Here is a 26,644-nt window from a genome sequence, read left to right on the forward strand (position 1 = left end):
GTCTCTCATATAATATATCTACCATAAATCTACTAAAAGACAGAAATTATTACTTTATAAATTGTATTGTACGCAAATCATACAAATGTTTTCATGATACTGAAATTAATAAAAAAAATGAATAAATATACAACCAGTCAAAAGTTTGGGGTCCGTTTTTTTCATGTTTTTTTATTTATTTATTTTTTTAAAAAACTGATTTTGTTCATAATTTATTATCATTTATTAAATGTAAAAAAAAAAATTGTTAAATATTTATTTAAATAACTGCTTTCTTATTGTATATAGTTTCAAATGAAATGATTACTCCAGTCATTATTGCTTTTATTACTATTACATTAATAATAATAATAATAATAATAATAAATAATAATAATATCAGTAATTTCAGTAATAATAATAATAGTAATAATAATAATAATAATAATAATAAAATATTATTATTAATAATAGAGTGATTTCAGGATCATTTGACTGAAAACTGGAGTAATGAAGCTGAAAATTCATCTTTAAAATCACTGTAATAAATGATTACATTTAAATGATAAACTACTTTTTAACAGTTAATTTATAGTGTAATAAAATTTCACAATTTTACAATTTGCACTGTATTTTTGATTTAATAAATGCAGCCTTAGTGAGCAAGAGAAGCTTATTTTTAAACATTTAAAAATCCTACTGACCCTAAACTTTGGACTGGAAGACTAGTGTATATAGTTACACATTTACACACAACTAAATAAATTGACTCAATGATGGGCTGAAAATCTGTGGAAATCTGCGGATCTCTGCACGTGCACATTCAGTGTCGGCCTACCTATAGGTGAATTGAATAAACTGAATTGGCCGTAGCGTATGAGCAGATGTGTGTATATGGCTGTTTCCCAGTACTGGGTTGCGACTGGAAGGGCATCTGCTGTGCAAAACATGCTGGAATAGATGCCGGTTCATTCCGCTGTGGTGGCCTTTGCAATAGAGACTAAGCTAAAGGAAATTGAATGTAGTATGCTCCAAAAACTTGTATAAACAAAGTTTGCTACTGAAATGCCAATGATGCTACAATAACCAATGAAAAGCTTCCATTCAATAGATAATCGTGCAGTCATAAAAACAGCCTTACCAAAGGTAACAAAAAAAAAAATAAAAAATAAATAAAAAATAAAAAAACGCAAAATATGCAAACACATAAAGGTAAAGAATGCAAATATTGCCGCTTAATGGAAAAGTACATTTCTGACCCTGGTGACACAAGTTATTTTTTTCCCACTTTGCCATTTCTTTTCACAACCCACCGTTTGTAATTTTTCATTATGCCTAAGAATGTCTTGCGAGAATTGCTGTTCTTTAGTGGTATGTACAAGAAGCGCTTAAAAAGATGCAGCATTGTGAAAGAATAGCCGTTTGTGATGAGCCTACCTATGAATAATGAATATTAGAAGTACTTTGATACTCTAACACAGTAAAAGGAAAAGAATCAAACTCTCAAGGTCTTGTTTTTCTTCCTCGACACTGTGCTGGAAGCCAGGGCATTGCTCTATCCTCTCTCTCTCTCTCTCTCCATCTCCCTCCCCATGTCTCCCTTTTTCATTTTCCTCCCCAAGAAGCAGGGTGCACGGCATAGCATCCTCTTTTATCTCAGGAGCGATCAATAATGTATGGGACTCCCGGGCTCTCTATGGAGAGAAGCTCCAGCATTGCTGCCGCCCTGCCGTACCACTCGGCACTGACAGCCCCACTCAGCACCCCGTCTGCCAGCCGCAGCCCGGGCCTCCAATTAAACACAGTACTTAGAGAATCCGGCAGTTCGTGTACAAGCCGAGCGAGCCTCGGAAAAAGACCCCCTCCTTCAACCTCTGGAGACCCCCTAACCTACTCGCCCACACCGTATTGATCTTCACGCAGATGTAAAAGACTATTGAGGTCATCATTCATTTTTTATCAGACCCAAGAAAAATGTCAAAACGTGTGGCAAAGAAAAAAACACATTTTCACGGCAGACTTAATGGGCTTGACTGCAACAGTCTGCATGTTGGGATGCTGAGACTTGATGTCAAAGGGCAGGAATTTTAATACACCAAAATCTAGGTTGGGTCGTGTAAGTCAACATTTTGGTTCAATAAAGGCATTGTTCACCCAAGAATTAAAATTTGCTCACCATTTACTTACTCTCAAGCGATTCCAAACCTGTTTGACATTTGTTTTTGATGTTGAGCACAAAATAAGACATTTTGAAGAATGTTCAGGTAGCCACTGACATCCATAGTGGGTAAAAAAAACTATGGAAGTCAAAAGGTGCGTCCCAAATCACTTACTACACCATTTTGTAGTATAATTAGTGTAAGTAGTGCGTTCACACTGAAAACTCTGAAAATAATAAGTGCACTTATGATGATGCTGGATGATGCTCTTATTCAGCTGTTAAAATGAAGTGTGGAATGTTGGACACTTCACACGCTCAACAGCTGCTGCTTTGCTCAAGTAGCGGAAAGGGTGGAGCTTTCGGGCACTGATGTTGGGTGACTTTATTTATTTTGGATTGTGAGAGCAAAATTTCCTTACGAGTAATTATAGCGCCTTCCGATGGTGAATACGGTTGTACTCACAGCAGGTATTATTTGGTGGTTTGGTCATTTATTTCAACTGTTTGAATTTCTGCTTGTAAAATAAATTATTGTTCCATTTGGGTCAACATGCATACATATTCTATGCCGATGAGTGGGTAAGTGCATAAGTACATAGTGTATAAGAGCATTGTCTATAGTGTGCCATTTGGGATGCAGCTAACGGCTACAAGTTTCCAACATTCTTCAAAATATATATTGTTTGTGTTCTACCGAGAAAAGAAACTCAAAACAGGTTGAGTGGATTAAATGAGGTATTTTTTTAAAAATGTATTTAAATTTATTCACTATTGCGTTTGATTGCAGTTCCAAAACTTTTATGTTTATTTCTTTTTTCTGCTGAACCTAAAAGAAGATATTTTTAAGAAAGCTGAAAAAAATGGTAACCTTTGAGTAATTGTAGGTAACACCAACCCAGGCTCATTCTGATTATATACCTCTATATACATTTCTGGAGAGCGCACATAAATCCCAGGAACTATGTTTATTTGCAGTTTATGTTTAGCGAATCCGCCAGAGGCTGATGTAAGATCTCATTTTGAATTATGAAATTTCTCTCATAAGTGCCATTCGCACCTGCTGTTCTTGTATAATTCCACTTGAGGTCTTTGCCAACCGACTGACCAACCAACCGATACCCAGATTTGGCTTTTGTTTTTGTCTTAGCTGTTTTCTAGAACTGTTCTTTGCTAGACTCAAACCTCGTAATCACGGTCAACAACACTCTCTGTCGAAAAATCCTCTGAAGTATGCAGCGAGCCTGTGGACAAACTGGTAACAGCAGGAAAAGCCATCCACACAGAGGTAAGCGGTCAGCTGTTACGTGTAAAAAGAAATGGCGTCATAGGGCCCCATTGCTTTTGTTTTATAGATGAAATGTAGTCATGCGTACTTCTGGCTCCATAATTTGCGACCTCCAGAAATGTAAATAGGGCTATGTTTTCAAAATGACCCCATGTTGGGCAAAACAGATACTATGGAAGTCAATGGCTATTATTGTCTTTTATGTTCAAAAGCAAAACAAAATTAAGACAGGTTGAGTCGAGGCTGAGTAAATAATAGCATTTTTTGGGTGAACTACACCTTTAAACTCAGATATTTTTTAGTTTTTTTTAACAAAATTTTGACTTACAACTCAACTAGTTTGAGCCGAATAATGTTTCCCTTGTACAGCTACTGATAATGATATGAGTTTTTTTTCCATATATTTATTATTTGATGACTTTGCACTATAATTAGAACTTTGAACTTTGAATTTTTTTTAATTTAATGAACTTTGAAACATTTGCATTTATAGTGCTAAATATATTAAAGTTAACATCAATGCAAAATAATTTCCTACACAACTTTAAATGCTTGTGCCCTTACAGTCAGGTCAATTTTATTTGGCTGTTGATGTTTTTAAAGTTTACAAGCTGGAAAAAACATTGCTCCGAAAGTAAATCCAACTTTATATATATATATATATATATATATATATATATATATTTATTTTACATTGTAATTTATTAATTTTCTCGCCACAGCGGAATGAACCACCAACTTATCCAGCATATGTTTTTACGCAGCAGATGCCCTTCTAGTTACAACCCATCACTGGGAAACACCCATACACTCTCATTCACATACCAACACTGAGGACAATTTAGCCTACCCAATTCACCTACATATCACGTCTTTGAATTTGTGGGGTAAATCAAAGCATCCAGAGGAAATCCACTCAAACACGGGGAGAACATGCAAACTCCACACAGAAATGCCAACTGACCCAGCCGAGGCTCGAACTAGCAAACTTCTTGCTGTGAGGCAACAGCGCTACACAATGCGCCACCGTGCCACTGACATTATTATACCACAAATTTACATCATTGTTATTGTTGTAATTGAAGAAAGAAATCTGCTTTTTGTTTACATATAGAATGGCTTTCAAAACTCTTATCATAAACTGTAAAATGTTGCTGCTGAAAGGGCATGTATTCTCAACAAAGTAGTCTGAAGATGACGTGACTGACTCAGGAAAAGTTTCTTTTTTTGCTTCTTAAGCATAGAAATTTGGATATTGATGTGTATTTTAAATGGTAATAATATTAATTAGGGGTGTTTACAAGGCAGAAATTTGACAGCAGTCAGCTGCAGTTCTAACAGTCACTTGCTATTTATAAATGTCACATCTGGAAGAGAGGTTCATGCATTCAAGTAATCAAGTAAACAATTCAAGAGGCCAGCTGTAATTTCACTACATTTTTCAAATATTTTCAGATGATGTGCATAATTAGATTATCAGACGTATTTGTGCAAGCGAATCCCTTTGTAGTGACTGACAACTACTGTGATAGTGGTACCAAACTGCTCTTGTTTCAGATGGCTTTCGTCATTTGGTTTGTTCATGGGCAGCTTTTTGGTCCAGACAGAACCACATGTGAGGCGATGACACATTTGGGTTTCTTCTGCGTTAGTTGTTTGCCGATGGCTTGGTGTTTTCTATAAAAAATATTGAACATTTTTTTTTAAACATTTAGTGTAATGTACGTACATAAGTCAGCAGAATATATAACAATCTTACATGTTGTGCCATTAGCTGGTTTAAGTTATTCATTCATTCTTTTAAAACATTAAAATGTGTTCATTTATAAGTTTTGCATTTGAATTCAAAATATTGCATATGATGTATTGTGCAAGTACTCTATATAAAAATTTTGTAATAGCGCAATGCAAATCAATGTGACTTGACTTCACAAGAAAGCTGAAAATTGTCAATTCAGCAGATGTACTTTTGAGGATTGTGCTTCAGCAGATGTAGTCGTCAGCAGCTCTACATTGAGCACTGGTCTTGTTGTGGTCACTGCATGAGCTACTGAGAGGAGAGCTGGTAATGACAAACACTGATGCTGCTGAACGCATCAGCCTGTAATAAAACATTCAGAGGGTCCCACTGCGCTGCAGGCCGGCTGACCAGGGCTAATTGGAGGTGCTTATTTAAGGCACTTTCCCAATGATAAATATTTAAATGCGCTTAAACTTCTACCTGATGTGGTCTACATGCCAAGTGCACAGCTGGTCTACATGCCAAGTGATCCCCCCACCCCCGGTAAATTATATAAATGAGCAAAATACAGTAGGCGGCAAATGGCTTTTAATTTTTTTTTTCTGTAAAAATATAGTTGTTAGAAATAAATGGACAATTAGGTAGTTTAGGAAGTGGAGAAATAAATTCAAGAAATATTTTCAAACAATCCCAGAGATGGGTTGCGGCTGGAAGGGCGTCCGCTGCGTAAAAATGTGCTGTATAAGTTGGCAGTTCATTCCACTGTGGTGAATAATAAAGGGACTAAGCTGAAAATAACATGAATGAATGAATTTTCAAACAGTTCAGTGGTAAATAAACAAATAGTGAATAATAAGTTATAAAATAATGAATGAAATAATTAAAGCCACATTATTATTATTTTTTGTGATGACCACAATTTGCAAATTAACATTAAGAAACCGGAGGAGGTCATCATAAACCCCAGTTCAGTGAGCGATTAGAGCTCTGTTGTGGTTTATAATAAAGACATTAAGCAGGTTAATTCATATAAATATTTAGGGGTGAATATTGATTGTGAACTTAATTGGCACTCTCAGGTGTCAAGTCTTTGTGCAAGAATTCATAAGCGAATTCATTCATTTTACATAGACTAAGATTATTTGGAGTGTGTAGTAGAATAATGCCAACTTTTTCTAAAGCAACAAAAGTCTATTTTAAGATATATGATTATTGTTTAGTTTGGGAATCTGACAGTAAAAGTGAAAACCCAAGTAAATAACCTGATGATGATTTTATGATGGTTTACTAATGATCATATTTGACTGTCATTTTTATATAAATATAAATCATTTTCAAAGTTATAAATCATTTTCACAGTTTTTTCATGGCCTCCAGAAGATTTGAGTGATGAATATATGCATAAACATAGGTCAAAAAAAATAATGGTGTCTAATCATTTAGTTTAGGAACTAATTCTCAATATTGGTTTGCCTATTTTTAAGATATTGACTCAGTAGATATTATGCATGATCTTATTCTAAATCCTACTCATCTAATCCCATACAATACCCATCCAGCCACAGCCATATCACCCTGCAGCCCAAGAACAGTTACTCACTGAAGCTAAGCAGGTCTAAACCTGGTCAGTACCTAGATGGGAGACCAAATGGGAAAACTTGGTTGCTGTTGGAAGTAGTGGTCTGTGTGGGGCCTAATGCCCCAGTAAAGTGAAGGGGACACTATACTGTTAGTAAGCACCATTTTTGGAGGTCCTGACTCTCTCTGTGGTCATTTAAAATCTCATGGCACCCAATCATCCCATCCATTGAATTGGCTCTATCACTCTCTCCACTCCACCAATATTTGGTGTGTGGTGAGCGCACTGGTGTCGTTGTCCTGTGGCTGCTGTTGCAATATCCAAGTGGATGCTGCACACTGGTGGTGGAGTCGGGGGAACTTCATGATTGTGAAGCTCTTTAAGTGTTTGGCCATACATGATAAATGTGCTATATAAACACTATACTTACTAATTATACCTTATACCTAAATCTACCAATTAATTGAGGCAAAAGTCATATGGTTTACTGCTAGAGAGAATTGTTCATTAAAATAAAGTGTTAGCAAAATAATATAAATAAAATTAATATAATAATATTACAGCTGAACAACAGCGTAAACTGCTATGACAATGTTAATCTCATGTGCTGATCAGGTGCTTTATTCAGTTTTAAATAATTCCATTCTGAATATATTTTACATGACGTTTACAGATAGTTTACCTCAGATCTTGAAAATAAAATGTCTAGCAAGTGAATAAACTGTGACTCAGTGCAAACCATCTACATCAGTCACTCAGAATGTACTTTTAATAATGTTAAAGAGGTTTATTGTGTATTAATTAGATTATAAACTTACCATTACTTACTATTCAGCATATGTTTTACGCAGCGGATGACCTTCCAGCTTTAACTCTTTACTGGGAAACATCCATACACACTCATTCACACACTAACACCACAGATAATTTTTGCCAAACCAATTTACCTATTCCACATGTTTTTAGACTCTCTCCTCTGGAGAACCCAAAGGAAACCTACGCAAACACAGGGAGAACATACAAACTCCACACAGAAATGCCAAATACCGGTCGATACCGGTGCCAAAACAAACAATATAAATATATATTTATAATAAGTTTAAAGTAAACATCAATTCATATTATATATATATTTGAATTGCGTCAATATATTTCTTTTGTTCATTTGTTTGTTAGCGTGAATACAAGATTTGCATTATGCTATTAACATTACATTAGCTTACTACTAACCTATGGATAGGCTGTCATCAATATTCAGGGAACACCTTTTTTCTGGGTTTGGGGCTTGCGACTACTTCTACAGTATATGGACATCTAATGATTTGCTATTATCTGAATAGGACAATAATATGATTCAGGTGTTTACATGAGCTGCTTTTTGAATGTTAAATTCATGATTCCTAGTTACGTTATAGCACATAGATCTATTAATGTCATTGCGTCACCAGCCTATAAATGTATCCTCCGCAGTTTGTGTCTGTAGTCCTTTAAGATAAAATCACTGTTTACGTGGTAGACTCTTGATCAGAATATTGTCTTAATCATATCAAAATCACCAAAGTATTGGTGTCCATGTAAACATACTCACTAAAAGGGCCAGATGACGTCACAAGCTGTCAAAGTTCATTTCTCACCTTTAAGTTGATTCCATAAGCCCCTTACATTTCATAAAATTGATGTGTTTTCCACAAATTCACCAGAGGCAGCTGTGTAGGCTTTTTAAGACCACAAATTTGTCTCACGAGTGCCATTTGTGCCTGCTCTTCTTGTGGAAATCCCCCCGAGGCGCTGTTGACTGACTGACTGACTTGTCTGACCCACCTTTGTCCTTCCCTAAACCCAACCAACAGTGTTTTCAAAAGCAACGATTTACCCGCCGACCCACTTCCCTAAACTCAACCGACAGTTTTAAAAAGCAATACAGAAAAAGAAAAGCCCTTGCCTGATTTTTACTTTTTTGAATGTTTATTTAATTTTTTGGCTTTTATTTTTGTCTTTCCCGCTTTCTGGAACCATTCTTCATCTCATACTCTGTCGTTTTGGGCAACTCCTCTCAACAGCATCATACTGCACTGTAGCGTTCCTTTTAAAGACGAATTGCAACCATACGTACCTCTGGCTACATTATTCACAATCTCCATAATTGTATATAGGAAGGCGTCTTCAGAATGAGCCTGTGTTGCAAAAGTAGATTAAGAAATGGTTAGGTCTGAAAGTTAACATGCCACACTGAGACCTTAAGTGAACAAACTATCTTTCCCACTCCTACTTCATTATCCTTCAGGGATGTCTTACCTTCATGTCTCTGACACTGACCCTCCCAAAGATGACCACATCTGGAGTACACACTACATCTCACTGTTGGCAGAATGATGACAGCGTGTCTAATCTAACCCAGCATGGACGCAAGCAGGACGGGCCTTATCCAACACACAGGCCTTGAGTTTCCAGCCTCTGTGGGAACGATGTGATAAAGGGGCATGATATTCCCTCCAGGAGACGCCACGAGTGAAGGAAAAAAAGAGCGGCAAGGTCTGCGTCAACATTGGCCATTAGCGTCCCACAAATCAGCTGGGTTAACGGGGGGAAATAGCTTTCAGACTCTCCCCTCTGGAGGAGCGACAGAGAAAGGGCTCCGATAGTCTTGCACAGCTAGCCATTCATAGACCCCCAATTTATGGGCAAACCTAGAACAGGGCATCTTTGTGCCGAGACCTTCACTGTACCGAATGCAGCTGCATAAATTGTCCTTTTATTGGGCACCTTGCCTGTTCCTCTCCATAACCTCTGCTAAACTTTTTTCCATTTTTGGACAACACGTAGCGATCAGAGTTTATGGCCCATTTGGACTCTTCTCACCAAAAAACCCAACTGTGAATTTAACTAAACAAAATTTCACTCTAATATTACTGAACGTTTAGTGTACTTAAAATGACATGAAACGATATATTGTCTGAGATAAGGCAATGCTAATAACTCTTCATTTTAAATGTAGGAGAAACCTGAGCTAGATTGTATGGACGTCACATGTTGTGGTGTGGCAAATAGCTACATTAATCAATGATGCGCCGCTGCCTCGTTATTATTCATGAGATGAGAAGACGCTATGCTTAATTATTAATGATACCATGTTGATTTCCTATGACAGACACTTCAAACTGTGAAATCCCGAGAGACACATTCATGGTTTGAAAGCGAGTGCTTTGTAATAAGAATTACAATATAGGATAAATTCTACTCCATATATCCTGAGTGTTCGACACAAACATAAATCATTCACACCAGAAGTCTAACTCGTCTTTACGTCTCCTTAATATAATAGATCAAACTGCTTATATGAACACCTTCAAAAATCATCAAAAGTTATTAAAAATGCAACAGCGAGTACATATATATTTTTGATGCGGAGCTTTGGATTCAATAAGGACCAGATCCAAGTCACTATCTTAACCTTGGGATAAGAGAGTGACAGACTAGAGAGATTCTAAAGAGACAGGCAGACAGGCTTTTGCACTCAAACAACTCCTCTGTATGGGACTAGTTTCTTACATATCTCATCAAAAGCCATTTTAAATCTGTTAAATAACTGAAATCATTCAGTGAAGTAATATGCAACTGTAATGCGATAAGACCTGGAGCAGTTCCTGACAATAATTACACAGTTTAGTATGTGAAAACAAGCGGCATAGTACGTGTGTACATTAATTATTGATTCATCCATTCATTTTCTTTTTGGCTGTGGTGACCACAGCAGAATAAACCACCAACATAGCCAGCACAACTCCACATAGAAACGCCAACTAAGCCGAGGCTCGAACCAGCAACCCAGCGACTTTTTTACTGTGAGGCGACAGCACTACCTACTGCGCCACTGCTTCGCTCTATTATATATATATATATATATATATATATATATATATATATATATATATATATATATATATATATATATATATATATATATATATATATATATATATATATATACATATATATATATATTAGAAAATACGTTTTAAATCTGAATTTTGATGTAATATGCATTAATATTTTTAATTCTAGATTTTAAATTACTTTCTTTAACATCATAATTATAACTTATGCTTGTAATAATGTAGTAATTATATAAAAAATGTCCTAATTACAGTTTAAGTACGTCAAAATTTTAACTTTAATCCAGATTACAGTTGAGGGCGTGTGTTACTACTGCGCTATGAAGAGTTTTTCAGAGTATTTGCCAAATAAGTACTTTTTTAGGTTATTATCAACTTCCCAGATTTGTGCAACACAATGGACATGAAGGACTATAATATGACAGAGGCTTACTGAGTTACTGGGTAGTTAAACCATGACTTCCTTAGTAATCAGCTAAACTATAAAATGAATACAATGTTTAATGGGGATTCAGTGCAATGTTGACAGAACCGGATTAATATGATCATACTTTATGGTGTGCATTTGTATAATGTAACTTAAAAAGCCAGGTATAATATGCTTATATAATAATCTGTGCTATGAATTGCAGAAGAGTGAATTTGTGGAAAGTTTTGTTGTTTGTAAACCATTGGGTGCGGATTGGATTGGCATAAAACTAAAATTGCTTCCATTTTTCTGATAGCTTTTCTTGTCTATTTTTATGTTTGTCCTAATGAAGTGGTGTTTTGAACAAGACAGGACGGAACTTGATTTTGTCCATTATTGATTAAATATTACATTATATTATTAATTTTAGTAAAGATTACATAAATAAAAAGGCATGTCGATATAAAAATATATTTTAGTACTATTGAGAATTGAATCAAAATGAAGCTTTAATGGAAATATACTGTATAGTTCAGTCCAAAAACTCATTCATCAGTATTTTAAAACATATACTGCATTCTACGTCTCTGCAAGTGAATAGCCAAAAGTCTTTTTGCCAGTTACATTAGCACTTGCAAGATGGGAGCACGCAGTTAACTGCAAAAGATAATTTTTTTTTGTTAATGCAACCCAATTGCCTGAATTACCTTCATACCTTCAGTATTTCATTTAAACTGAAATTAACATTCTTGAGAGTAAAAAGATATGAGTGTGATTCTACTGACAATATGCAAATTGCTGAGCACAGACACAGCCAGATCATTTCCATAATGACTAACGCAATCTACCAAGAGCAGTGCAAATTAAAAAATAATGTAGCCTGGATATTGATATGTTCAGATAATGTATGGCATACCAGAATTATCAGAAATCCACACTTTTAAACAACCCTCTCTACACTCTCAGAAATAAAGGTACGTGAGCTGTCACTGGGGTGGTACCTTTTGAAAAGGTACAAATCTGTACCTAAAAGGTCCATAATAATACCTTAAAGGTGCACATTAGTACCATCAGTTTTGGTGGTCCTCCAGAAACGTGGTTGAGAAACACTTAATGTCCTAAAAAAAGTTAATAGCACAAATACCAGTCAACTGCCTTCTGTAGTAAATAATGCTAGTGATGGTGAAATGAAGCTTTCTGAACCAGTAAACTGTTTGACTCAATTATATCGGAAAAAGGTTTGTTACTCGAAGCGTTCCAAATCAGAGCTCGATTAGGACCTCTCCTAACTACAGTGTGGGAAAGCACTGTATTGTAAAAAATGTCAAATGTTCACAACCGACCAACTCATTCACATAGTAATATTAACAATTTACTCAATTACTGTAGTATTTTACATATAAGGTATGTTACATTACATCAATGATGACTGTTGTAAAATCCAAGGTATTCAAAAATATTTACATTTATCGTATTCTAACCAGTCTTAAACTCACACACTCGTTCCTAGCGGGGATCAAACCAGCAATTCCTGGATAGGAGGCGAATGCTCTAAGTAGGAGGCTATAGGAGTAAGCCTTTTGGCTGCACTCACCTGCTGGCCTCCGTTACACACTATACTACAATATGCACCGGCCTTCTTAAAATTTTTTTTTGTAAAAATACACTTCAGTATGGTTTAAAAGCTTTTTTTACTATTAATTACTATTGTATTTTAGTTAAACCAATTGGTTTAAACCTTTAAATCAAAATTCGAAGCAGTCACCTGGGTATAGGGCAATTACCAACCTACATCACACGGTTTTAACAGCGCATACCAGTTGCAAAAAACTACCAGTTGCAATAGCAAACATGTCGTGTTGTGCGGTAGGATGCCAAATTCAAGAGTGCAAAAATAGAAAACTTAAATTTTACCATACACCACACTGCTTTTAATGCCAACTCCAGAAGCCTTTGGCTAACAGCCATCATAAGAGCCGAATGGAGTGAGGACCTTATTCAAAATGCTGGACTCTGCAATTCTCATTTTATATCTTGCAAGGTTACGATATCTAAATCATATATATATTACTTGTTTTTGATTGCAGAAATTAGTTTAGCAAAAATAGTTAGATATGGTGAATTAAACTGTGGACACGGAATCTAAGAATGAAATGTAAAAATGTACATTCACATAGGTGCAGTTGACTGTAAGAATGCAGTTGTTTTGCTTGGTAATGATTACCCAGGCCTTGTACAGTTCCGTCTTGTTTCCTTGTCTTGGGTTAGGCAGAACCTCGGTTTTTAGCACAAAGTTTACTTTTAGCAAAGTTTTGTATCTGGTAATCATGGAACATTATTTCTTGCACATGACCACACAGAACAACATTGTTGGCATCCTAAGACTTGCAGGCCTTCTCTCTTCTAAAATCACTTGGAGTTTCAATGAGATTGTATATTTGGGGCTGAATGCTTGGCCACTTTGTCTTATCCAATATCTATTGAGAGGGTGCTATCGCAAATGGACCTGTCAGACAAACGCTGCTCGCTTTAACATTAATTTTGCTGAATAACTGTGCTTATCACTGGGTGACAAGCTGTTATAATATGCTGAAATCATTAAGTAAATAATATATATAATATGTAATTAATATAACTTATCTCTACTACAACAACAAACTCTGTACAGCATTGGATGTCATTCCCTCCCTAGCGCTCCTGTTTTTTTCCGCAACCTCGCTGCGCATGCATCCTGAATGTTTACAAACGGGTAATTCGTCTATAGGCAAAAAATAAGCTTTGAATGTCACCGATCACGTGATTATAGCAAAACAAATCAAGCTCCAGTACAGTGCTTCATTGCGAGGTGTATCTTTTTTTTATACATCTTCGAAGCCTTAGTGCAAATCGTCACATCACTAAATAATGCTTCATGATTCATTTTAAACACATGTTTTGGAGTCTAGAAGGAAATATCTCATAACTGCATATGGAATAACGTCAGCCACAAATGTAACTGTACCCACACCATTTCCTTGCTAATTTTGAACTTGTCTAAGCTGTCTGGCCCTTTATCCTTGAGTTTCATCTGCCAACATATAAGGCTTGCTCCAGTTTCTTTCTTGGTGCAAATGAAACATCATGAGCTATACATTCAAGTATATGTCATGGCGACTCATTAAATGTCAGATTTCCCCATATTGGCTTCTTTTTATATCAATCCATATTTCCTGCTGAAAGATGGCCTGTTGAGTTAATTATCTTGCTCCGTTTCCATACATAGAGGCTGAAATGTAGTGATAAGAAGCAGAGTTCTGTGCTTCCATAATGAGCTTTACTATGAGTAATGGACATAGGCTACAGCACTGGGTAATGTCAATGACAAGACTCCACAGCTCTCTTAATTACCTGCACATCCATGCCTGGCGTAACATAGGTCCATCTCCCTACTGAGCCCAAGAATCTGTCAGCGCTCATAAAGGATCTTGACAAAAGTGGTGTTTGAATCAGCCCCCGTGCGGGTGATTCGGCTGGTCATCGCTGTTTCGTTGACCTTTTTACTTTGGCGTCCCTGAGGTGTGCAATTCTCAGAAACTTCATCTGGTACGTGGAGGGAAGAAAAAAGGAGTACGGTGCATCAATGAAACATTACATGAAATACAGAGGAGGCGTCACTCACAGCGGTGTGAATTCACTGCACTTCCTGCACCTGTCTGCATGTAATGAGGAGGTTTTGGGTCTTAATGAAATTTAGCATTGCTCTCGCTGGAATTAAAACAGCTGCTGCAATCTGCAGAGATGGAGGTGGGCTGACAACACCTCCATTGGCGCTAATTAGACCAGCCAAGGAGAGGAAACTCACAGAGCATATATTAGGAAGGACCATTTTGCCAAGAATCGTTCAATATTTCCATACTGGCAGTGCAAAACAATTAGTGATATTCAGCATAAAATGTAACATACGGCGGAAAAGTTTCATGAAGAAATTTGTCACGTTTAGTCGAAGCTGCTTGTTAATGCAGAGTGAGGATTACGCATCCTTTTAATAATACAAATGATGTTCAGATTTTAAAGCGGCGGATTGTCAAAGCGTTTTCCTGCCGTGCGCAAGATGTGGAACATGTCTGGGCAAAGTTCCCGCTCCTTTCTTCTCTGTTTCCCCTATTATCGCTATTGTTTCCTAACGGACAAAAGGAGAAATGTGGGAGAGGGGGAAAGAGAGAGGGAGGAAGATACAGAAAGTGTTTTGATCTCAGTGTCTTTCAGAATTAAAAGACTCAAGCTGAGCGCTGGCACACACAGATGCTCCTCACCTCACAGGACATATAGAGTGACTGCAGTGTTTAGATGATGTTACTCTCAGCCTTTTGTAGTGTTGGTGCAGCTATGCTAAAACTTTTTTCTTGCTTTAACAAAAGCTATACATGTATTGATTTTTTTTTTCTCTCGCTTGTAAGGCTGCTTCAAAGTTGTTTTGTGGTTATGTTACAAAATAAGAGACTCACAAAATGAACACATGCAGTTTCAAAAGTTTACAGTTGTTTTAATTTTTTTCTGCTATTCTCGCCAAGTTTACAGTAAAATACTGTGCGGTCTTACGGAAATGGCTCATTCAAAATAATTACCATTCTGTTTTGTCGTTTCAATTGTAAAACCCTTTTGGATAATTTGAGTTCAAGTTAAAAATAAAGAAAAATTCATATGTCATACAAACATTTAACTCATTGCAGCTCATTCAATTTTTATTTATTTATTTATCTATCCATGGTGCGGCATGGTGGCTCAGTAGTTAGCAATGTCGCCTAACAGCAAGAAGGTCACTGGCTGGGTCATTTTTGTGTGGAGTTTGCATGTTCTCCCAGTGTTCACGTGGATTTCTTCTGGGTTCTCCGGTTCCCCCCACAGTCCAAAGACATGCGGTATAGGTGAATCAAATAAACTAAATTGGCCATTGTGTAAATATGGAAGATCAAATATGGATGTTCCTGTTATGAGATTGGATGCTGACAAGAGAAGTGCAGATCCAAATGCAGGTTTATTGAGAATGGTCAGGCAAGCAATGATCACTATCAGAAGCAAACAAGTGTATGCAGACAAATCCAGAGTCGTAGTCAAAAACACAGGCGATTGGTCAGTATGAGCAGGCAGCAGACAACATAAATAAACAAACAAGGCGAGGGTCAAAAACAGGGCAAAGCAAGTCAAGGAAAATGCGTTGTAATGTTCACAAAATTGTTTACAAGACTTAGCCCGAGGTGTGTGTGCATGCAGCTTAAATAGTCCTTGCTATCAGACTTTGATGATCTTTGCGCAGTGTGTAAAATCACCGGAACTCAGAACAGGTGCGTGTGAGCAGTGCATGACTGGAACTTGCTGGCGGATTTGTAGTCCGTTGCGATCTGCAGTTTCTCAGTACTGGGCTGAAAGAGCATCCACTGTGTAAACATATGCTGGAAAAGTTGCCGGTTCATTCTGCTGTGGCAAAATAAAGGGACTAAGCCAAAGGAAAATTAATATCTGTCTGTCTGCCTGTCTTTCTCTTTCTCTCTCTCTCTCTCTCTCTCTCTCTATCTGTTTAATCATCTGTGGCACGACTTCATTGACACCAAACACCATTGGTTCTTCAGACTCACATGAACAGTCATGATATTATATATGTAAAAAAAAGTTATAAGTGATATTTCATTCATTCATTTTCTTGTCGGCTTAGTCCCTTTATTAATCTGGGGTCGCCACAGTGGAATGAACCGCCAACTTATCCAGCAAGTTTTTTACACAGCGGATGCCCTTCCAGTCGCAACCCATCTTTGGGAAATATAAGGGATATTTAAAAATCTATATTTTGGTCACCATTCACAGTCCTTGTATGGAAAAAAAGCTTGGACATCCTTCTTCATACAGTATCACCATTTGGAAGAAAATGTTTTACAGATTTTAAAACAACACGAGGGTGAGTAAACAAAGACAGAATCTTCTTTCTGCTTGAACTCTCCCTTGAATATGCTATGTAGAGATTCAGAAAACATGGCATGCCTTTCCATATAACATTATCTGAGTCCTAAACCAATAAAAACAAACAGCAATCCAAACATCTCCAGCAAACGTGAACCATTCCCGTGTCTGATTGTCTTATATATACGAGATTAATATTAATGCTTGACTGCTCCATCACAACAACGTCTGAGGCAGAAATTCACTTAGAATAATAAAATCCAGGGATAACTGGTTACAAACTTGGCAGCATGTGCTGGCTTATGTCGACTCCCTGTGCTGAGGTGGCAGTGATTCAGATGTAATGGGTCCTGTGTTTATTTAAATGGTTTTTCCATCACGGGCTGTAAAGTGAAGGAGCAGGACACTGCTGCAGTAAACAGGCTTGCGACTACACTGATTTATAGCCCATTAGGAGCAGAGAGGCACTTTACTGCTCTAAGCTAATCTGGGCTCTACTGGCACTTCTGCTTGTGTGTTTGTGTGTGTGTGTGTGTGTGTGTGTGTGTGTGTGTGTATGTGTGTGTGTGTGTACACGTGTTAGCGCTCAAACGGTTAACATTAGACCAGTCTGAGGTAATGGCCTACCTTTTATCCATGTTAGTTTGTCGCATGTAAACATTCACAGAGAGGTTGAAAGGTTTATGTCCAAATCCTCCTTGAGCAAGCAAATATGCCAACCCAAGGCATTGCAGCCGAGTGCCAAGACAGGTCCAGCTAAAATGATATCACATCCCATTAGCTTTTTAAAAGTAATTTTATTAGTCCAAACAATGTCATTCTATTCTAGTTTATCACTTTTCCCAGCAGAAATAAAACTTGGGGTCATCTAAGGCAGCTTCTGAGAAAAACACCTTGGGAACGCCTTCCCCCAAAAACAGAGTTGTCCACAACACTTAACATTAGGCTTTCATCAGTGACCACTTTGAATCACTTTAATTGCATCCACACACATGCTATGCAAACAAAAATCACTCATCATGCACTGCAATTGTTGTCTGGTGCTGTCATTTTAAAGGTTTTTAAACCAGCAATGGTTCCTCATACTGTACATAAGCGCCACACCGTTACCCAGCACTCACGTTTGGGGATTTACACCTAGCTTAATTTAAATAATAACAGTTCTTGACCCCAGTAAGCTACAAGCAAAAAAATTGTATCATTGGAAAGAAGGCACTTTGGACACTTTTACTGTGGTAAAGTTTTTATGCGCAAAATTATAAAAAAAGTTTTACATTACGAAGCAATGAGAATTATTTTTTTTATATTGTGTTCAAAATTTGTTTTTCCATATACAAACACAGGAAACCATTAATGTAATGTACTAGAAAATATATGCCTTGAAAGCCAAGTGTTTCATGAGTTTATATTTCAAATGTGATGAAGAGAGCATGGAAAATGAGATTTCTGTAAAAAGTTTTCCGAGGCTATATTGGTGTCTTTGCCTCACCGTCAGAGGCATTTTCTCAAAAATGACCATCCCAAACTAAAACAGTAACAGTTGCTGAATAATTTGGTCTACATTCACAGTTATTGTATCTTTGGAAAGAAGACACGTTGGGCTTTATTATCCATCATCTAGAGTTTATAATGCTCAAAATGGAAAAAAAAGGTTATCAATGGTTAGGTAATATAAACAAAAATGACACCGCACTAAACATTTTATTATTTCATAAACAAATATATGAAACTATTTAAAATAAATAATAAATAAATACATATTCCTGGGGCTACACAGAAAAGTAAAAGGTCAAAAGCCACTCATCCCCCGAGTATATGTTTTGATGCCAATATCATGCAAAATGAATTTTCTGTAATTATTTTTCTGAGACAATGTCTTGAGATTTTTCTTCCTCTTCTTGTTCAGAGAGAAGCAGTCTGATGACCACACGTACACTGAAGGTAACAACTGTTTTAGTCTTTCCACATGCCACTTATTTTTTAATTGTAAAATAATAGACAGAAACATATAGTATGAATGATTTATTTGAGCACAAGAAGTATATTGTATGAAATGAGTCTAGTGCATATGCAATAAAAAAGTCTTAAAAGAGTTGTTGATGTTTTGCCCACTCACTGGCAGAAAGTGCTAAACATCCTTGAAATCCACTCCACAGCAGAGATTCAGCTTCATGACAGTTTATTTTTTTGTGCAAGACAAAACAAAAATACAGAATTAGGACTCCATTGTAAATAACTCTAGATATTTCTAAACAATTTTAGTTTTTCCCCCATTGGGTGGCTGTTTAAAGGGGCAAGTCTTTGGAGAGTGTGGTCAAACCTCTCACAATAGCCCCTGTACCACATCCTCTCCCTTGAGGCAAGGGGGGGGGGGGGGGGGGGGGGTGATTAACATTTCCATCTAAAAGGCATATCCATCCAGATAACCTTTTCATATAGGATCAACATGATGGTAAAGTGGCCATAAGTCACGCCGCTTATCACAGGTTTAAAAGAGCAGCAATGTCATTGGAGAGGCCTATCATAATCGCTCTGGACTAAATAATTCATCATGGGTTATGCTGGGGTTAAGTGGAAATCACCCAGAGGGTAAGAGGTTCCACTTTTCACATAATGTGTGCATTGTGTACATGACATAAACATATATTCCTGTGTTAAAGTGCTTCGCTGGAGGTTATATGCTTTACCTGGACTTGATATGGCTTTATGTTTTGATATCGAAGCTGTGGCTAGTGCCCTTGAAAAGACCATTTAACAGACACAGAGAGTAGTCAACAAGACTGAATAGGATTAATATAAAGTAATAATTGATATTATCCATTTACTAATAAGTCATTCATGACACCTCAATGAATGATTTTAGAATAGTAATGCATATTACATCGTTAATGTATTTAACGGTTCTTGATGGACCTGAAGTACTGCTGCAGAGATGTGCAACTGCTAATTTGCTGTATGCTTAAACATATCTTACAGAAGATTTAGGACAGGGGGATCTGTGGAGGTGGAGGGTTTCAGAGGAACAGCTTACCTTGAACATCAGTTTTCTCCAGTGTAATAGAGGCCAGCAGAGCTGGAGGTGTGTGAGTCAACCTCACTTACGTGGTCTCAAGAGGTCATCTATCGACTGGGCATCCTTGTTAGCAGATCCGCATTCCATATTGGAAATGCCTGAACTCCTTCTTGGAGAAGTGCAAATAGAGCTGGAGGGGTTGCATTAGTGCAGCATACCATATGGGAGCGAGGAGTGAGTGAGTGCACTAGAGGTCAGCTAGTAGGAGCAGTGGGAGTACACCTTGCTCCTGTAACTTAAAGAGGTGCACTATTGAAGCCTTTAGAGCCCTTGTTAGCACACCCACATCCAAACAGAAAATGTTGGTTTGAATTCTGCCAGGAGCAAAGTGAGTAGTGCTGGAGGGGTCACACTGGTGCTGTGAGCTTTTATTGGAGGTGAGACATTGGGTTTAGGGGCTGGAACGCAATGGATCCAGCTTGTAGGGGCTGTATAATACCTCATTCTCATGTCTGCAAGAAGTGCACTAGCAACTGATGTTAGAGTCTGCAGTTTTCAGTTTACTTGCATCCGCTTCCAATGTCAATTTGAATCCCAATTGGTGCTAAATATATTGACAATATCCTACAAAAAGGAGCAACCCAGGCTCACCCTGAAAACGTACTGCTATATACATTTCTGAAGAGCGCCAAATACGCCCCAGGAGGTAAGTTTTTTACCGTTTTTGTTTCAAATCAACCAGAGGCCACCGTGTACACTTTTAAGATCTCAAAATTTTCTCCTCAGTGTCATTCGCACTGGCTGTTCACACGTAAATCCACCAGAGGCCGCTGTAGACTGTCTGACTGAATGGCTCACTTATAGATTGACTGACCCACCCTCCTTTTTCCCTAAACCCAACCGACCGTGTTTTTAAAAAAACAATCCAGAAAAAAAAGCCCTTGCGGTAGCCTGATTTTACTACATTTTCAGATTATACCCCATTCTCACCCTGTTTTTTGATTGTTTATTTTATTTTTTGGCTTCAGTTTTTGTCTTACTCGCTTTCTGTAACTGATCTTTGCAGGACTCGAACACTGTTGTGATGGTCAACTCCTCTCTGCAACTCAAGTCCGCGGACGCACATGGCGAGCTACTAGACATCTGGTAACAGCAGGAAAGCCATCAAAACAGAGGTAAGTGGTTACATAATTTGTGATCTCCAGAAATGTATATGGGAACATTTTTCAGAATGAGCTTATGTTGAGAAGGAGTATTGATTTAGGATGATTCACACCTGCCTCATTTACTTTGATTGAATTGCACTTGAGTTAATTTTTCCTTTTGGTGCTGTTCACTTGGGCAGATGTGAAGGCAGCAATCACACTCAAGTGCACACCAAAATGGACCAAACAAGCGTTCTGAGACCTGCTTGAAGAGGTAGTCCTGGTAAACTTGAACAGTGTGAACTGTTAAAAGAACTGTGCATTTTTCTACTAATCCAGCTGCTGTAGCGAGTATTTGTTGACAGTGCTTTAGTAGCATAACCCCGTAGCAGCTTGAAAACGTACTCCTGGAGTGACATTGAAGTTTGAGGTTACAAACACTGTTTTCTAGCTGCATCTGTGCTTCTCGAAATGTATAGCTTTTCTGAAGTTTGACAAACTATATCATATATGTAGACTAGGGATACAAGTCAGCCAGCACCGTTGTCTCACCATACAAAATCTTATTGTGTAATCTAATTAATCCTGCATATTAATTCTGACCAATTGAAAAACAGTTTAGGAAATATGAAATGTATATCTGGCAATTGAGTTGTCACATAACCGCAGCTTTGTTTGTTTGGTGTGGATTAGAGCAATTTGTGTGATGTAAAAAAAATAAAAGACTAAAAAATGTTGCATTGTATCCTTTGTTGCCCTTGCCCTGCGCATCGATGCATTACTATTCAGTGTTTGGACTCTCAGCAGTGAATATTAAACCACACAGAACTGAACTGAACTGAACTAAACTAAACTAAACTAAACTAAACTAAACTAAACTAAACTTAATTAAACTTAAACTCTGAAAACTGAACTGACACTGTTTAAATTCACTAATTGTTACGATCACCAGCAATCCACTCCTGACAGATTGCTGGTGAACTACAAATGTTTAGGAACTACAAATCCTATCAGGCCATGTCACACACACTAGTTGCTCATCATGGCTGATGAGACACACACAGCTGAGACTTGTGATCACTAATATTTCAGACTATTTATACACCACACATACACCAGTTTAGCATGGAGTTTTTGATGTTGATGTGTGTTTGTATTTCTTCATTTTGCCTGAATTTGACCTTAGCCTTGTTTATTGTTTGATCCTGCTTGCCACCTATTTTGACTTCGTCAGTTTTTGACTACACTTTTGGATTCCCCATTTTGTACCAGCTGCTTCTTTTTGTCCCTGCTTTGCTTAAATATAATCCTATTTTACATGCATTTGAATCCTCGTCTTTGTTGTTCCTTGCTCTGATCTTCTATGTGAAGCTGCTTTGACACGATCTACATTGTAAAAGCGCTATACAAATAAAGATGAATTGAATAGGTCCAGACTAATTTAAACAAACCACAGGCGTAAAAGCACCCTTAAACATCAGCTCAGCTGTAGGCATGATACCACAGGTACTGTGCTCAACATGAACAGTTCAGCAAACAAGGTAATGTTCACAGATTTACATTTCAGGCTACAACTGTATTTACCTGCAGTTGGGGTGAGATTCAAAATGACTTGTTCACACAGCAGTAACTTCAGAACTGTCAAAATTAATGAGTAATAAGTTAAGTCTATTCTATTTTTAATAGCTCTTAACATTGTCAATATGAATAAAGTAACATTACCTGGAAAAAAGCAGCAGAATCTTGTTACATTTCAGTGACAGCAAGACACTGAGTGGAGTTGTGTAAGATCTAAATTAACCATGGCAAGTTATGCATTTTAGGTACTGTAATCTGGATTATGGGAGGCACGGTGGCTCAGTGGTTAGCCTCACAGCAGCGATGGAAAGAGTACTGACAAATTATACTCGAGTAAAAGTACCATTACTTGCCCAAAAACTTAGTAAAGTAAAAATGTCTGTTGTAAATATTACCCAAAATATGAGTAAAAAGTAGCCTATTTTAAAGCACTTAAGATTAGTGAGCATTATGCTATAAAAAGCTTTAACTTTTTTGGCAGTTAAGGCCATTTATCATATGGTTAACCTCTGTCATCGTATCATCACATGCAGTCTAAACAGTCTCTTGATTATTGCGTGTGAAGATTTTTGACATCTTCTTAAACTTTTAATGCTTCCAAACATCGCCCGTGTCTTGAGGTAGTTCATCATGATGTGATTTACTTTCTATGTGCGATTTAATTTGAAAAGGAATCACAGGACTGATTTTTCGAATTCCTATAGACATGAAAAAATAATGACTGCACGTTGAAGGAAAGTAGTGGAGTAAAAGTACCGATACAGCACTAAAAATGTACGCAAGGGAAGGTAAAAGTACACATTTTTATACTACTTCAGTTTTATACAACTCAGTAATGATACAGTAATTTGGGTATTTGTAATTTGTTACTTTACACCACTGCCTCACAGCAAGAAGTTTGCTGGTTTGAGTCCTGGCTGGGTCAGTTAGCATTTCTGTGTGGAGTGTGCATGTTCTCTCTGTGTTCGCATGGGTTTCCTCCAGATGCTCCGGTTTCACCCACAGTCCAAAGACATGTGCTATGAGTGAACTGGATAAACTAAATTAGCCTTAATGTACAAGTGTGTGTGTGAGTGAGTGTGTATGAGTGTTTCCCAGTATTGTGTTGTGGCTGGAAGGGCATCCGCTGCATAAAACATATGCCAGAGTAGTTGGCGGTTCATTCCGCTGTGGAGACCTCTGAAAAAAGCCGAAGGAAAATAAATTGAATGAATTAATATTCCAGTTCATTTGTAATATTATTATTAATAATATTAATAATAATAATAAAACATTTTTCAGTCTTTCACTGCCATTATAATCAGGTCAGCAAGAACTGCACTTCTCTTTGCTACAGTGGTGTACATTCAGTAGCAGTTTAGGACTCACCATCAGAAAATTTGTGTATAGTGTTCATGAGCATCAGAATAAACATCTAATTATCCATCAAAGCAAAAAGGTTCTACTGCAGATTACGAAACGGGAAATCAATTCAAGTATATACAACTGGCTAAACGGATTGTTTGCATGGATGCAAAATCCAAAGCATTGCTATAGAATTCATTTAAATCTAGCTGTCTTTGATTGACATCTTATAGAGATTCTTTTCCAAAGTCTAGTATGTTAAGCATGATGTTTGTAGATCAGTTTACCAAGTTAACAGTGAGAAACTAGTGGACTAGAACTCTAAAGCACAAGCCGTTGGCACTAATATAATTCAGTCATATGAATACATCATATATCACTTGCACGCACACACGCATCATCCTCTGACAGACGCTGTGTTGTGCCAAAAAAAAAAAAAAAACAGTCAAGTTGCTCTGGCTGGTTTAACGCTCAATACCCTTTCCTCTCGGCTCAATCCGTCACTCCTGCTCCCAAGACAAAGCTCCACAAACTCTCCCCACACCATTTTACAAGCCACTGGACCACTACAGATAAGACGAGGTGGAATATGAGACAGAGCGGCCTGCCATAAAGACAAACACACATGGAGATGGACTGCAGGAGAGTCATGGGGACAATAACACGCTGTGAGGAGCATGCAAAGGTCACAATAAAATATTGAGTGATTCAAGCATGTAACGGATTCTCATTCTCTAAGACCGAAAGTGAGATTACATTATTGCTGCGTGAAAATGTATTGGCAGTGAACTAGTCCGAACTGGCGAAGGATACGCTGCATTTGAGGAACTGAGGGGATAAAAAAAATAAATTGTATGCACAGGCAGAGGTATCATTAGACGGCTTCAAGTGAATGTTCAACACACAACCCCCTCGCACGCTCACAGCAGTGGTTGAAAAGAGAGAGAAGATTCATTTGCGCTGAATAAATAAACAGTTTCCATGTGACTGAACTTTAGCAGATCCTGAAACATTTATGCGTATAAAATTCAATACGGCGGATAAAAAACCCCCAACGTCATTCCTCATTAAACCATGACATGCACTCAGTCTGAGGAACCTTCTCGTAATGCAGACAACCCTGAGATTTCGCCGAGGTCTTGATCGGGCATGTGCATCCATCACAGTTTGTGATGGGAATCGCAGGGAATTTAACGATTCTGGTTCTTAACCATTCCATTAGCGATTCTTTTAGTACTTCTGAAGAAATGGCATCCCCCACTGCCATGCAAATAGCTGGACTTAACTTCTTTACAGCCAACTTCTGTATATAGCAAATACAATAAGATAGGGTGACACTGTGGCTCAGTGGTTAGCACTGTCGCCTAACAGCAAGAAGGTTGCTGGTTTGAGTCCCGGCTGGGTCAGTTGGCGTTTCTGTGTGGCGTTTCTGTGTGGAGTTCGTGTGGCTCTCCTCCGGGTGCTCCAGTTTTCCCCACAGTCCAAAGACATGTGGTACAGGTGAATTGGGTAAGCTAAATTGTCTGTAGTGTATGAGTGTGAATGAGTGTGTGTGGATGTTTCCCAGAGATCGGTTGTGGCTGCAAGGGCATCTGCTGCATAAAAAATTTAGGTTCATTTATGCATATAAAATATATTTTCCAACAAAAATGTGTGGCTAGTGAAAATGGCGAGTGGCTAGTAATATTGGAAATGTACTAGCCACAGTGGCTGGTGATAAAAAAAGTTAATGTCAAGCTCTGTGTGTGTATATATATATATATATATATATATATATATATATATATATATATATATATATATATATATATATATATATATATATATTTTTTTTTTTATATATATATATATATATATATATATATATATATATATATATATATATATAGACAGGCAGGCAGGCAGGCAGGCAGACAGACAGACAGACAGACAGACAGACAGACAGACAGACAGACAGACAGACAGACAGACAGACAGACAGACAGACAGACAGACAGACAGACAGACAGACAGACAGATAGATAGATAGATAGATAGATAGATAGATAGATAGATAGATAGATAGATAGATAGATAGATAGATAGATAGATAGATAGATAGATAACAATTTAATATGCATGTATAATAAAAAAACATAATCCATTAAATAGTTTTAATAAAACACATTTAAATCCTTGTAAGCATTATACATGTTTTTATCACTCATATAACTCATTTATTATAACTATTTTTCTTCCCACTTTACACTATTGTTTTAAACTCAAAGTTTAGGGTGAGTATTCTTTTTATAATGTTTTCATGTCTGATACATAAAGAAAATACATTTAGAATGTCACAAAAGATTTCTATTGCAAATAAATACTGTTCATTTGAACTTTTGAAATTTGAATTAAATATTTAGCACCAAATAGTTTTCATCATTGGCAATAATAAATAATGCTTCTTGTGAGTAATAAGTTCTGCCTCTGCATGTTAGAATTATATTTCTATACAATCGTGTGACCTTCAAAAGTACAGTGACAACAGCTTTTTTTATATTCAATGCTATTGTTGTTTGGAATTTCTTATATATTACTATATTATTT

The 26,644-nt window shown here is 37.1% G+C and overlaps 1 long non-coding RNA gene across 2 annotated transcripts in view; it reads left to right on the forward strand.

Moving 5' to 3' along the window:
* Nucleotides 1-22,458, forward strand: part of LOC141379115 (uncharacterized) — a 28,737-nt gene extending 6,279 nt beyond the window's left edge. For both annotated transcript variants that reach the window (XR_015516848.1, XR_015516847.1), the window contains 3 exons: nt 18,885-18,919; nt 21,058-21,166; nt 21,337-22,458. This is a non-coding gene — a long non-coding RNA (uncharacterized LOC141379115). The remainder of the gene's footprint in view (nt 1-18,884; nt 18,920-21,057; nt 21,167-21,336) is intronic.
* The last annotated feature ends 4,186 nt before the right edge of the window (nt 22,459-26,644 follow it).

Source organism: Danio rerio, chromosome 19 (genome assembly GCF_052040795.2).
Source record: "Danio rerio strain M-AB ecotype USA chromosome 19, GRCz13ab, whole genome shotgun sequence".
Taxonomy (NCBI): domain Eukaryota; kingdom Metazoa; phylum Chordata; class Actinopteri; order Cypriniformes; family Danionidae; genus Danio; species Danio rerio.